Source organism: Acipenser ruthenus, chromosome 18, assembly GCF_902713425.1.
Source record: "Acipenser ruthenus chromosome 18, fAciRut3.2 maternal haplotype, whole genome shotgun sequence".
NCBI classification, from domain to species: domain Eukaryota; kingdom Metazoa; phylum Chordata; class Actinopteri; order Acipenseriformes; family Acipenseridae; genus Acipenser; species Acipenser ruthenus.
This window is the reverse complement of record NC_081206.1, coordinates 19,318,731-19,332,307: the sequence shown is the minus strand read 5'-3', so window position 1 is coordinate 19,332,307 and position 13,577 is coordinate 19,318,731.

Below are 13,577 nucleotides of genomic sequence, written 5' to 3'. Positions count from 1 at the left end.
ATGGAAAGGCTTGGCAAAAGATCACAGAATTACTGAAGTACATCTAGCCTCAATTGTAATAGTTTTTAACTGTCTGCCATCTTGCATACAGGCCTGTGTTTTTCCATGTGTTTACTGCTTCCTGGTCTTGAGATCATGTGATATTGTGACATTTAACCCATCTTGGTAAAGTATTGAGAAAGGCGGAGTCAGCAGAGTTGAAAGGTCACAGACAGAAATGCAACAGAAACTCGCCTGCACTGTTAGATGTTTGAGTAGACGAACTCTGATAAAATATTAATCTAAACCGAGGAAGTATTTAGATACGGCACTGATCAGATCAATTGAATAGAACTATAGTAATTGAGAGTAGCAAATTATTTAAGCTTATTTAAACACCTAATTTGAAAATTAGATTTCCTAAATTATGCCTGTTTCCAGCAATGTGCAGGTTTTTTCCTAACATCACATCAAAGAGTGTGAGGTCAACAAGACATTGGAAGGAAACATAACACAGGCCACTAATCAATAAATGTTATGCAGTCAATGTTTAAGCTTTTCAAAAAAGTGACCTTAATCCAGTTTCTTAGAAGTCTAGGCTCACGGTTACTGTAAAAGAGCCACATGATGGAAAATCCAAGAGTCTACACGGCAACTGCATCATTAAGTTCAAGTTTCAGTCAGGAATGTTCTGTTGCTAGACTCTATCAAGTTCTTCAGCCAGTCTAAGGTCCTAGAAGAAAGCATTATGCATGTTCATCATATCAACCATGGCTAGAAGGAGTCCTTCATGAGGGTGCTCTCAGACAACTATCAATCATGGGAGCAGTATCACCAGGGAAACTGATTCACCGTCAGTATCACAGATCCTCAGTCATCTAGTCGCTTTATCATGAAGCAAATAGATCTGTTTGATAAGTACATGGAAGTTTGCAGTGGCCAGAAAATAGGAAGCTCTTTACAAAACAGGAGTACCGACTCTCAGAAAAGCAAATGTTCAACCTCAACAAGGATTTATTTTAGAGGTCAATCCAATTCAAATGATTCAAATGTATACGATACCTACAAATGACTAAAATACAGTCCTTCTGGGATCCTGAATGGCGCATCTGTCAAAGGCGCTCCACGTGGAGCGCAGGATGCGCCTTATAGCCTGAGGTCACCAGTTCGAGTCCAGGTTATTTCACTGCCAACCATGGATGGGAGCTCCCATTGTCCTCCAACGCTGTAGCTCTGAGCTGGCTGCATGGTGTGCCTGCAGAGTGAAAGAAGCGGGCGGCTGACGTGTGTTCGTCTTCGCTGCGCCCGAGTCAGTGCGGGGGTGGTAGCGGTGAGCTGATCCTAAAATAATTGGCTATTTCAAATTTGGAGAAAAACGGGGTAAAAATCAACTACTAAATTTATAAATAAATTAATAAAAATACAGTCCTTCTGAAAATAGAAATGTCACTACGTGTATAAAAATAACAGGCATATACAAATCTGAATAGCTTGTCTAGTGAAACATTTTACCAAGAGAAGGGTTTTAGACATATTTCCTGCACGTCTAATAAACATCAGAAAAGCACCCCAGTGGCCATGTTGTGGCTTGATAAAAACACTTTGTGAGAAACCAGAATCCTCAATTTACTTTACTTGCCACCTAATACCACAATTCTTCATGCATTCCTGAACAATTAGAAGGTGCCCCACAGTGCAATAACACACCATGCGTGACATAGTTCAACTTACAAAGATATTTCACACATTAAACCAATGTTTAAGCTGTAATTCAAAACCCCGATTCAGTCCTGACCCTTGTTCTGCCACACTGGCTTAAAGCACATGTTTATTACTTAACTAACAGCAAGAAACTAACGTGAGGGTCAGAGACTACTGATAAAATGCAGTGGGATGTTTAAACATATTTTGGAACAAAGTGTAGTAATCCAGTCTAATAACCAAGTTATTGCATAACAGGGTGTTGTAGTCCTTCAGGATTCTGGCCCCTTCACAAGGTTTTGCTCACTCTGTTTAGATGACTTTGGACAAGACTGCAAGCTTTGTGCCTCAGCTGTACCATGCTGTAGATCCAGACAGCAGAAGCAGTAGACACTGCAGAACAGGTGGGCGATCACAATGTACAGTATGCTGCAGGAACATCATGAAATCCTTCATGTGTGCTCTGCCAGTCAGAGTTTGCAAGACTCAAACCGAAAAGACTCCAACTCATTATTAAAATTAACTACCATTTTCTACTGCTATTACTTTTCATATATTTACCATTGCTTCCGACTCAAAGATATGAATTAACTGGTTGATGAGCGGCCTTGAGGTTATAAAAAAAAAAAGAGGACTTGGACTCTGTTGTATCACTGACTCTGAGACACATCAGTTGGCCATAACACTGTTACTAGTGTGGACAAGGTTATTCTGGGGCTTGGAAATCTGCTTGGGAGTACGTTCTCCTGTGGAACAAAAATGTGCACAATCTTAGATACAGAGGCACCTGCTGATTGATGCCTACCATTAGACTCCTTTTTACATCAAATAAGGGAAAGCCCATTCACACATACATGCGTGCAACATAGTGAACGTATTTTAAAAAATGGCATTCAACCCCTGTATTTTCTGGTATTTTCAGTCACCAAAAACATTTCAGCTAATAGGAAAGGTGGGATATGATTTCTGTACATTTAGCTCAGAACACTCCAGACTTAAGTCCCATGACAGCCTGTGTGTGACAAAGATCAGCCAATGAATAATCCCTGGACAGTCCCAATACAGTGGTAGTACAATTTTTTTTAAAAAATATGTTATTTATTGTTTTATTTTTAGCTTCAAAATTAAGTTTAATTTTTATATCAGAAATACAACCTAAATTATCCCCAGGCAAGCTTCAATACTCTCCAGAAATGACTTGATGTGATATAAATAGTTTATTTCCCAAAATTATATGAACTGCTTGAATTAGGCATGAAATATATCAAAATTCAACATATAATAGTAATGAAGATTATCAGTGTACAGTTCAATCTGGGATGGGTCTGTAATATAGAACTGCAAGGAACAGTGTTGAAAAACCAATGCCTATTGTACATGTGATTTTAAAGGTATTGAAAAAGCAAGTGGAGCCAATGGACATCTAACCATGGCAATGTAAACACAACCTCCTCATGCAATAAGGACATTGTCCACTACACAGAATTTGTTAAGCACAGCTGCCATGGAGTCAGAAGCCAAAGCTGGAGATTTGCTTGTCACCGCTGGGTTAATGATGATGATGATGATGATGCGAATAAAATAAAAAATAAAAAACACAAGGCAGTAACTCCTCCAGCTGTGTGAAATATGAGACACAGAGTATGAGCTACAATATTACATTTCAAAGACAGTTCAAATCAGGAGATAAGAACTGAAGTATCTTTTAAAAGATATTCCGCTGACAAGTGAAAGACTTAATTAAAACCACGACTTTTCAAAAACAGGTTAGTGGTCATCAGTAGAATGGAGACTGTAGAGGCAGGGGGCAGGTGACGGGGGAGATCCACTGCTTAATGGAAACTCCATTGCCTGGTATAGAAACTATAAACCCCAGTGATATTTTTCGTGTTTTATGTTGATAACCAGCATTGAAATAAGAAATAAACAATGTTTTAAACAAGTTTTATTCGGTCACTTTTTATAACTCTATTAGGTATTGCTGTTAAGTTTAAGTGATCTGGAAACCGACAAATAAAATAAAAAACATGTCACTGAGATTCACTGTGACAAGTGTGACATATGGATGAATGGACAGGATGACAAGGTCCCTACATATATCCTCAGATTCTCATCATCAAAAACTTTAGCTGAAGAATGTCCTTTGCAAGTTTCTCCACATCTGAACAAGTTTCTACAGGTGTATCTAAAAAAGCATGAAACATGGATGTGCAGACGTTTCCACTGTATACAGTATTAATAGATAATTAGACCAGCCTTTGCTTTGAAATAAACCCTCCATTTCAGAAAGGCACTGTTCATGTCTGTGCGAGTGGTATTTGAACTAGCTGGGCAGGTGACAATTTGCCTCAGAGAACCCTTTACCACATCTGGATCTGTTCAAAGCCTTCTAGAGTGTCTCAAGGACTGCAGCTTGGGAATGGCTGAACTATGGGTTTGTAACACTTCAGTGCCAAGTTATGACCTCTCTTCAGTGAATGACAGTGTTATTGTTTGTGGGAACATTCCTCCATCTGGAAGAAAGCACTCTCTAATAAGTATTAAGCATCTCTGTGACCTTCCTCGTTCAGATTCCCTTTAAACGAATGCTACTTAAACAGCTTGGTTCTCATGAACTGTGAATGGAAAAAATGCAAAACTTACAGGCTATGTTTTCAAGATTTAAATGGAACATTCAGATGTGGAAATGGAATGTCAACTTCTGACATACAAATGCTCTAAAATATTTCTTGTTTTCCTAACTGTACAGGTATATTTTTAATATCTAGTGACAGACAGTGCCACCTGTGCAAATCGGAAAACAATTTCACTGAAAATACACAACAACTCTGTACCCCTCCCTTATCTTTTCATGATGTAAGCAGTCCTGTAGTCATGGAGGTTGCAGGTTTATTTAGATGTTATTTTTTTAATTCATTTTATAATATATATAGGGCAGCAGTGTGGAGTAGTGGTTAGGGCTCTGGACTCTTGACCGGAGGGTTGTGGGTTCAATCCCCAGTGGGGGACACTGCTGTTGTACCCTTGAGCAAGGTACTTTACCTAGATTGCTCCAGTAAAAAAAACCCAACTGTATAAATGGGTAATTGTATGTAAAAATAATGTGATATGTGAAATAATGTATAATGTGATATGTTGTAACAATTGTAAGTCGTCCTGGATAAGGGCGTCTGCTAAGAAATAAATAATAATAATAATAATAATATTTTATTAAGATTGATATTTCATCGATCTAGAGTTGAAATCTTTTTTATTATTAAAGATGGCAGGGCTGGGTATTTTAGGAAATCGTATTGTTATTATCATGCATTTCTTGAGGTCCTATGTCAGCCCTTGTGGGATCAATCGCTCTGGGGCTTTTCTTGATTTTTGGTCTTAAGCAAACATGTCTGTAAAAATGTGAATAATGTGAAATGTTTACATTTAGGTCTGCTACCATTAATATTAATATTATAGACCCCTTTTATCTTTTAGATGTAATGATTTTATGCAAATTGTACATATTTTTGAAGTTTTGATGATGCCCTGTGTATGCAAAGGTTTAATTTGTTTTCTGTAGCTTGTGCTTAAAAGTTCCCAGAAAACACCATATCATCCTGTATAGAATTAAGTTTCTGTGGTGTGGTGGAGGTGGAGGTGGAGGGTGGAGGGTGGAGGGTGGGGGGGGGTGGGGATTTTAAACTTGCTTATGCAGAAAGAAACACGATTGTAAATCTGCAACTTTAAACTCGGTGGACATTGCCAGAGAGCCCAGCAAATAGCTAGTTTACTAATTGCATGTTTGTGTTTTGAAGCCAACTGTTTGTAATCCAAACAAGATGTCACATCTTGCTACGGCCACTGTGGTCGAAGTCATTTAAATAGAAAGGAGTGATTCTGGGTCAGCTTGCTTTTAACCGCTTCACTGCTGGGGCTTCATCCAGGGCTTATTTTATCTGGCCTCAGGAAACAGTGTGGGCTTACAGCGCTTATTTATGTAAGAGTCATAGTTCTAATGAATCTAATGTCTGGAGAAAATGACTAACCAGTCTCCCGCACACACAAACACTAATAATATCTTGTGAAGGACACATTGGACATCCCTACTATGCTTCCAGGACCCCAGCTGTCCATACACCTCCTTTTCTTTATCTGTCTTCGTTTGCTGTCCAGGTTTTATGTTTTGGAGACCTATTTTCAAAGGCTCATTTTCTGTGAGGAGCACAATTACATCATAAAACTAGCAACTTTGTTACATGAAGGAGCAGTTAAAGTAATGTTCAGAGTTGTTTATAGTTCTATTATTAAAATAATTCAATTTCTCTCTATAATTTTGCCCTGGCCTTTGTGCTTGCTGTCTCTGCATGCCATCTTTATATTTGAGGTACTACCAATTTCAGTAAATACTCAAAGGTTTCCTTGTACATCTTTTGGATACCATGAGAATCTTCAATGTGTTCATAAAAATCCAAGGAAGTAGTATACTTTGTTTGGAAGCTATAGTAATTTAAGTGCATACAAGTAGTACGCTACATTGGCTTGTGCTACAATTTAGCAAGTGTTCTACTGTATATTGGTTTTGATGATGCATCTTGCCAGCGTACTCTTGTAGCTGACTCTAGTCACCTATATTACATTTCACAAGACAACCTGTGTGCTAAACCAACAGTGTGATGAAACTCGTACTAAAAGCATGATAGCATATGAAGTCAGCATCATCAACGTAGTGGTCATTATATTCTTACTTAAATACTAAATACGGTACTTCATGTGAATTGAACAGGAAATGTGTTAGCTCTTACCTAATTATCTTTGAATTCCTCCCACTTTTAATGACTTTGACTATGCCATAGAAAGAAATAATTGAGAGATGAGATTTGGGCTTGTCTTAGTTAACCCTTAGTTGTCAGGTTTCAGTGTGACAGTGCTTGTCTGGAGGACTTGGGAGTTGTTTTATAGACAATTGTACGTTTCTTAAGTTGATTCCACATTCCTGATTTGAATACTGCATTTTCCCCTCCTCCAGTCTGGTTCTGTACAATAATGAGGTAATACAATTTACCATATTGTATGATTTTTAACAAATGACCGTCGTGACTAATGGCTCCTCGTGTAACTTGTGTTTAGTTGGGCACAATAATGTATAATATGGATCTTGTTTTAATAAATTAGTGACGGCTATGCATTCACATTCTGTGATTGTAAAAAAGGGAGTGTTTATGGGGGTGGATGGCAACAGTAATAACAATGACAATGATAAAATAAATGACACAATTGTGTCCAACAGGTACTAACAGATTAGCAGAAATGTGTGTGTAAAAGCAATATCCCATTGAAACCTGTTATCTCCCTTGAGTAATTTGCTTCCTACTCTAGAGGTTAAGGTGTCCTGCCAGGATAGGGTCTGTCTGAAATTCCTGGTGCCACTCGTAGATGCTCGAGTAAAAGTTTAGTACCAAATAAGATTGCATGGGGCAAACGTGCGCCTAGACACAATTGAGTGTTTATCTACAAGCCTGGCTTCTAGGAGGTACGAATCAAATTCAAGATTGTAATCATAATTGTGAACACTTACTGCACACTGATAATTTGGCATGACAAAGATCCCATTTAAAAGAAAGCAATTTCAGACTAATATTGCAAATGATGATTTAACTGCTACAAGCTTTGATGTTTCCCACAGAGGAGGGATAGCTCTCTCTCTCTCTCTCACACACACACACACACACAAGTTGCCTGTATCATGTAGTTGCCAACATTTTCAATGCTTTCCTGTTCATTTATAGTCCACTGTCTCTCCCATCCCCACCTAAACCATGGCAATAGGATATTCGCTTATTAAATGTACTTTAAAACATATTATTAAATAGACTTAATAAACTACATATGAAACTTTTCCATCTCTTGCGCACTATATACATATTAATAAGGCAATGAACCAAAAAGTCATACACTGGAAAAATGTTTCAGACTTCCCACAAGTCAGTGTTTAAATGCCTCTAGTAATACTCATGACCTCACAATGAGAAAAAAAATACAGAGCTGTAATTGTAAAGCAAGTTTTTGTGATTTAATGAAATCGCTTGTAACAGTTCAGAGTCTGTATTTTCATTTTGCAGTTATTGTTTCCTGTGTAATGTTATCAGTGTGCACCATGTCACGGTCATGTGTTGCAGGGATGAGGCTCTACAGAAATATTAGTTTCTGAAAACCAAATCCTCATGTTTGTAAAACTCCTGAGAATTAAAAAAAACAACGCACTTGTCCCAGGTTAAGATTGTGTAGGCAGCTCTCCAGAAATTACATAATCAAATTACTTCCTGTTCTCTTAACTCCTCCTACTGCGTCTTTTGGGAGTCTTTACAGCGTTGTCATGTACAGGGTCTTCATGCCATCACCCTGCCTGGGAGTTTTTGTTATTTTTTCCTCTGGCTCCCACACAATTGCTGTACGTTCTCTCCAGCGTTTCCCACATCTTCCAGGCTCGCAGTGGGAAAAACTCAAAACCTACAACCTCTGTGCTGTCATTCGGGAAGTGGAGCCGGGGATAACCACAGGCCAATAAAATTAACTGCTACAGCTTTGTTTTTCAAATTATTATATATTTTCCGAAAAAGCATTCTCCTGTGAATTCTGTCGCAGCATAAACCACAGGAAGAGTGTCATGGGAAAATGAAGAAGAGGGATGGAAATCAAACAAATGGTCTATTGCTGCTTTCTTTCATTGATTGGTTTGCAGTGCTTGAAATACAGGATGTAATTTCAAAGCGTACCAATTGGCTTTCACTAGGGGTTCCTTTCAGAACAGTTTCAGAATGTAATCTCTGTTCACTTACTAGATTTCCTGTACACTGCTTGGGAGGGTGTTGGAGGTAAGCAATGTCCATGTGATGAATCGCTGTGGGTTTCCTTTCCTATCCAACAGGAAAACTGAGGGGCTGATCAGCTAACTACCATGGTAATCTCCATGGCTATCTTCAGTCATGTCTTAACCTTAAGGAGTTACCCCCCACCCCCATCCCCCATCCAGACTGACAGCCAGAATCTGTGTACCTACAGTACTGTTCGTCTTCAAGTTTTGGTTGAATTAATTTAAAGAGGTTTTGTACTGTGCTTCAAAACTAGAACATTTACTTGGTGCATCAGGCTAATTTGCTGGAGACCTGGGTTTAAACTCATCTCCTGTCTTTTAAAATAAGTGTACGGTATTAATAGTTTTAAAACATTTGAAGTTGTTTACATTCAGAAAAGGGAGCACACTTCATCTGCTTCAAAAGATTTTTTTTTATTAAATACAATATGTAAAATACTACATGTGTATTATAGAAAAAAATCTATGAATTACTGTTGAATTTTGAACTAAATAAATCCTGTATTTTTCACATTTCCAAACATTGAATACTTTAAATGCATGTATATGCTGCTAAAACCTGACTTGACACACCTGCAAATTCTCTGGTCTGTTTTTCAAATGCTCTCTAGATAAACTCTTGCCTGTGCTGCTGAATTTCTGGAGGTTTGGATTTCAACTCCCAGTACAGTTTTCTATTTTATTGATTTATTTATTTATTTAAGGTAATTGTCAGGTAGCTCTTATAGTATTTCGTACAATTGAATTTGTTTGTGGGTGCATATACTGGATAGCCGGCTTACTTGTTTCTCTCCATGGTGGTGAAATGAATTGGTGGCTGAATTGTAACGGTTACTACAGCGAGTGCATGCAGCTTTACTCCCGTCACGTAGCACTGTTCAGGAGGGAGACTGCAGCTATTTCTGTTTGGCTTCTTATCACTGATCATAATGACTGATAGAGCTGTTCAGCAAATCACTGCAGAGGGGGATTAAAGAAAGATTATCAACGTGAATAAAAGGAGAAAAGATGAAAAGCCTAATTGCCTCTCTGAGGTCATTTTCTTAATCTGTCTTGTTTCTGAAACTCTTTCTCAAGCATCTGCCTCCAATTAGACAACATGCTCCACTTGATCTCGAAAGCAAGTTCAAATTCAGGAACAGGAGATACTGAATGATTGCCTTATGTCTGCAGGTACTTTATTGGTGGGGAGTTTGTAGCTGTAAGAAGTAATTTATACATGTTTTGGCTGTCTAGACTGTTCTGTAGCCTGCTACAAGAGCTGCTGTTTGCAATGTTGGTTTGTTTAGGGAGTCAAGGCAGTCACTTCTAAAGGGACCCCAGCCCGAAATGTTTTAAGAACCTCTTTTCTAACCATTGGACCATTATTGATTCAACTACAGTGCCACTGCGCAACACTCATTGATGTACTACAACAAACATGGGAACCGCAGGCACGGGTTAAAACTTTGAAGTCACTTTGGTTAAGTAAACTTTGGTTAAGTCCCTTTTCACTTCCAGTTGAGGAGCATGGTCAGACAGTTCATCTGGAAGGAAGACCTCGCTCAGGCTGAGCCCATGTATGGTGTGTCTTGCAGTGAACAGCCCGCTGTGCATTGTTTATTGTGAGCGTGTGTGTTTTGCATTGTGCTTGTGGAGTAATGCTAAATGCTGAATCGTGGGTTTGTAGAATAGGGGCCTTGTCTGCCTGCTGTGTGCCAGTCATGTGATTGGTGGAAAGGCAGTTTTTTCTTGTTTGTTTATTGTGGCCATTCAGTCACTTGTTAACCCTATCCACTTGACTGGGAGGGGAAGCAGTGGTCACTATGCCTTGCCTCACTGGGCTACAACACTATTCAACAACCCCCCCTAAAGTCCAGTGCTAGCTTGACCTAAACTGGGGAGAGAATATAGCTTGCACGCAGCCTTACTTGTTTATATGTAATGGTTTAGTTCCACTTGGCACCCTTTCCCAGAGCCATCTCATTTCCTTTTTATAGGGTAATTTTATAGGCTAATTTTGTACTGTATAGGGCAGAAGTAGTACTTCATTGTTGGGTACAAGTTTAGTTAGTAGTTGCCCCACCCCAGAAAATAGTTATTAGTCACTGGGATTGAGTAGTCCTGTAAAAAAGAAAAAGTCATTGCCCCCAACCTTTCTAGAGTGCTGTTCTGCAAGCTATTAAGCGTATCGACATTGTGTTATTCTACATACCGTGAGTGTTAGTCGTGGTGATCTACTGTTTTGTGGTATTGACACCTCATTGGATACAAATATTGCAAACTGCTTCCCTGAATGTAATGACTTCAGGTTGTGTAGCCATTTGTAATGATATGTTGTTCTGTCAGTGGCAGCTCGTCATGAGACTACGGAGGCTAAGCCCTACGTGTCATTTTGTAAAAGTAAAAAAAGCTTATGTCATGCTTTCCGAGGTCTACAGTATTGCTATTGGCTCACATGTAGCCTCAAAATGGGTGGGATTCTGTGTGTATCACCCTCTGTCTGTCAAGCTGTACTGTATTTGTATTGGCTACACGATGGAAGCTTGCGGCTAGCCTCTACCACTCAATTAGGGTTAATCTTCATGTGTCTGTTGCCAGGCAGGTTATAGGGCACGTGTGGCTACTCCCTTAAGTTTCGATTTCCATATGCAGTATGTAGTATATTTTTTTTATAACATTGTAGATTTTTTTTTAATTCATACGCCATTTTCCTTGCTTTCAATTGAGGAAAAAATAAGAATAAAAAAATAACAATAAAGGTTGTTCAAAGCCTAAATTGGACCACCTTCAACAGGGAGGACAAAAACAAAAAAATCCTTTTTAATTGCTCATGGTATCTCCTGTTGCCAGATATTTTAACACAAATGACCACACTGCAGAAAACATTTTAATTTGTGGTATAAATCACTGCTATGGAACCAATGCAGCCAGGAAGCAAAAAGAACGCACATTTGGAACCTCTTGGAATGAACATTCTATTCTGAAGTCAACATGTCATCATGCTCCAGAACTTTTCTTTTGAAAGACAATTTGTTTATAACAACAGCTTGCTTACTTTATTGCTTTTCCCATCCAGCTGAAGACATTTTTTTTATCAATTATTCACATACGTGTGTGTGTGTGTGTGTGTGTGTGTGTGTGTATATATATATATATATATAATAAAGCAGGTTTTGTTGTTTTAGCCGTCCCACTTATTAAAGTCAGTAGCCGCTACTGTATTCTACGTGCTATAAATGTAGGCCTTTTTCCTAAAATTCCAATTTAAGAGAAATGTATAGGCTCAAATGTATGGCATTGCAATATTACATTTGCAGCTGTAGACGTGTGATCATGGTCCATCGGAGTATATAATGTCACCTTTTGGGCAGCAGTGTGGAATAGTGGTTAGGGCTCTGGACTCTTGACCGGAGGGTTGTGGGTTCAATCCCCAGTGGGGGACACTGCTGTTGTACCCTTGAGCAAGGTACTTTACCTAGATTGCTCCAATAAAAACCCAACTGTATAAATGGGTAATTGTATGTAAAAATAATGTGATATCTGTATAATGTGAAATAATGTGATATCTTGTAACAATTGTAAGTCGCCCTGGATAAGGGCGTCTGCTAATAAATAAATAAATAAATAAATACAATTTTGAACGTTGCACAGCCCCTCCCATTTTGAATTAATAAGAGAAGGACTTGCATAAACATTTGACACCGAGAGTGCCGAGGCCTCTTCAGTACCCAGCTGAACGTGCTTTGGGTCCGTAGCTGTGAGTTTTATTGGACCTCTCTGCAGACATGCCCGTTGCTGGTGCTGCTGCTTTCTCTGCCTGTGTAATCCCAGCTGCCTCGCACAGCTGGCAGGTTGTCTCAGGAATTCAGGGAATGGCCTCACAGAGCCCGGCAGTCTCAGTCCAGCTGGAAGCACACATGTTCGCTGGAGAGTGGCACAAGTTGGCACAGAAAACTGCACTGTTCCTAGGAATGGCAGGAATGAATCTCTTACTGATGACTAGTTTCCAGGCCAACTGAGGATGCTCCATTTATTCTAGTCCGATACGAAAGTAGGTCCTCCTTTTCTACTCCTACTGCCTATGTGAAGGAAAAATAAGGAACATACAGGATGATTTACGGTTCTGCTTGTCATTATGTAGGAGCATGGTTAAAGTTTCACAGTGTAAAACACCCAACCTAATATTGTGTTGTGGCTGCTTGTTTAAAACCTATTAACCACATGATGTAATAAGAATCGTATGCTTCTGCGAGGAAACCCCTGCAAGAACAAACTGTTTAGGTCGAATGTTCTGCTACAAGTAAAAAGAAACGTGAGAGTCCTTATAAAAGTTTACCATGGTAATTTTGCAGATTTCCCCCATGCTATTTCTGTGGTTAAACTGCACATTTACCATCGTTTACTGTGGTTTGCCATGTTTTTTTTTTAATATGCTTTAACATCTTGGCTTTACATTGCTTACCTATGATTTACTGTGCTTTCACCATGCTTTATTACGTCTTGCTATGCTTTTACCGTAAGATTTTATTTTTTTAAAGGAGAGTGGGTTGATTTTAGAAATGTTATCAAACTGGACAAGATTGAGGAATGAGTTAACAGACAGCTATTTTTTTTCCAATCCCTTGTTAAATCATTTGTTTTGTTTCTTTGTGTACAGAGCCATTTTTAATGTATGTGTTTGGGTTGGGTTGGGGTTGGCAGATTGTGTAGACCTGCGTAATCCTGCCTGTCTTTGTGTGCATGCCGATGCAAACACAGCATTCTCCCACAGACCCGAGGCTTTCACAGAGTGTGAGTGTTTCCCTAGCTGTGTTAGCGATCACTTTCATTAACGCCCCTCCTGCAGATGTCGCACAGGACTGGTTCACAAACACTCCACTGCTTTCATTAGAGAGTTAGGACTGCAGCCAAGTGTCTGTTTCACCAAACCCTTCCCAATGAGATCATCAAATGTTGGCAGTATGGAGGACTGTCCATTTGTTTTAATATCGGGGACCTCTTTTAGGGAGGATATTTCTGTGGCAGTGGAAATAAACACAATGTTGCATATTAAAACTGTTTTAAC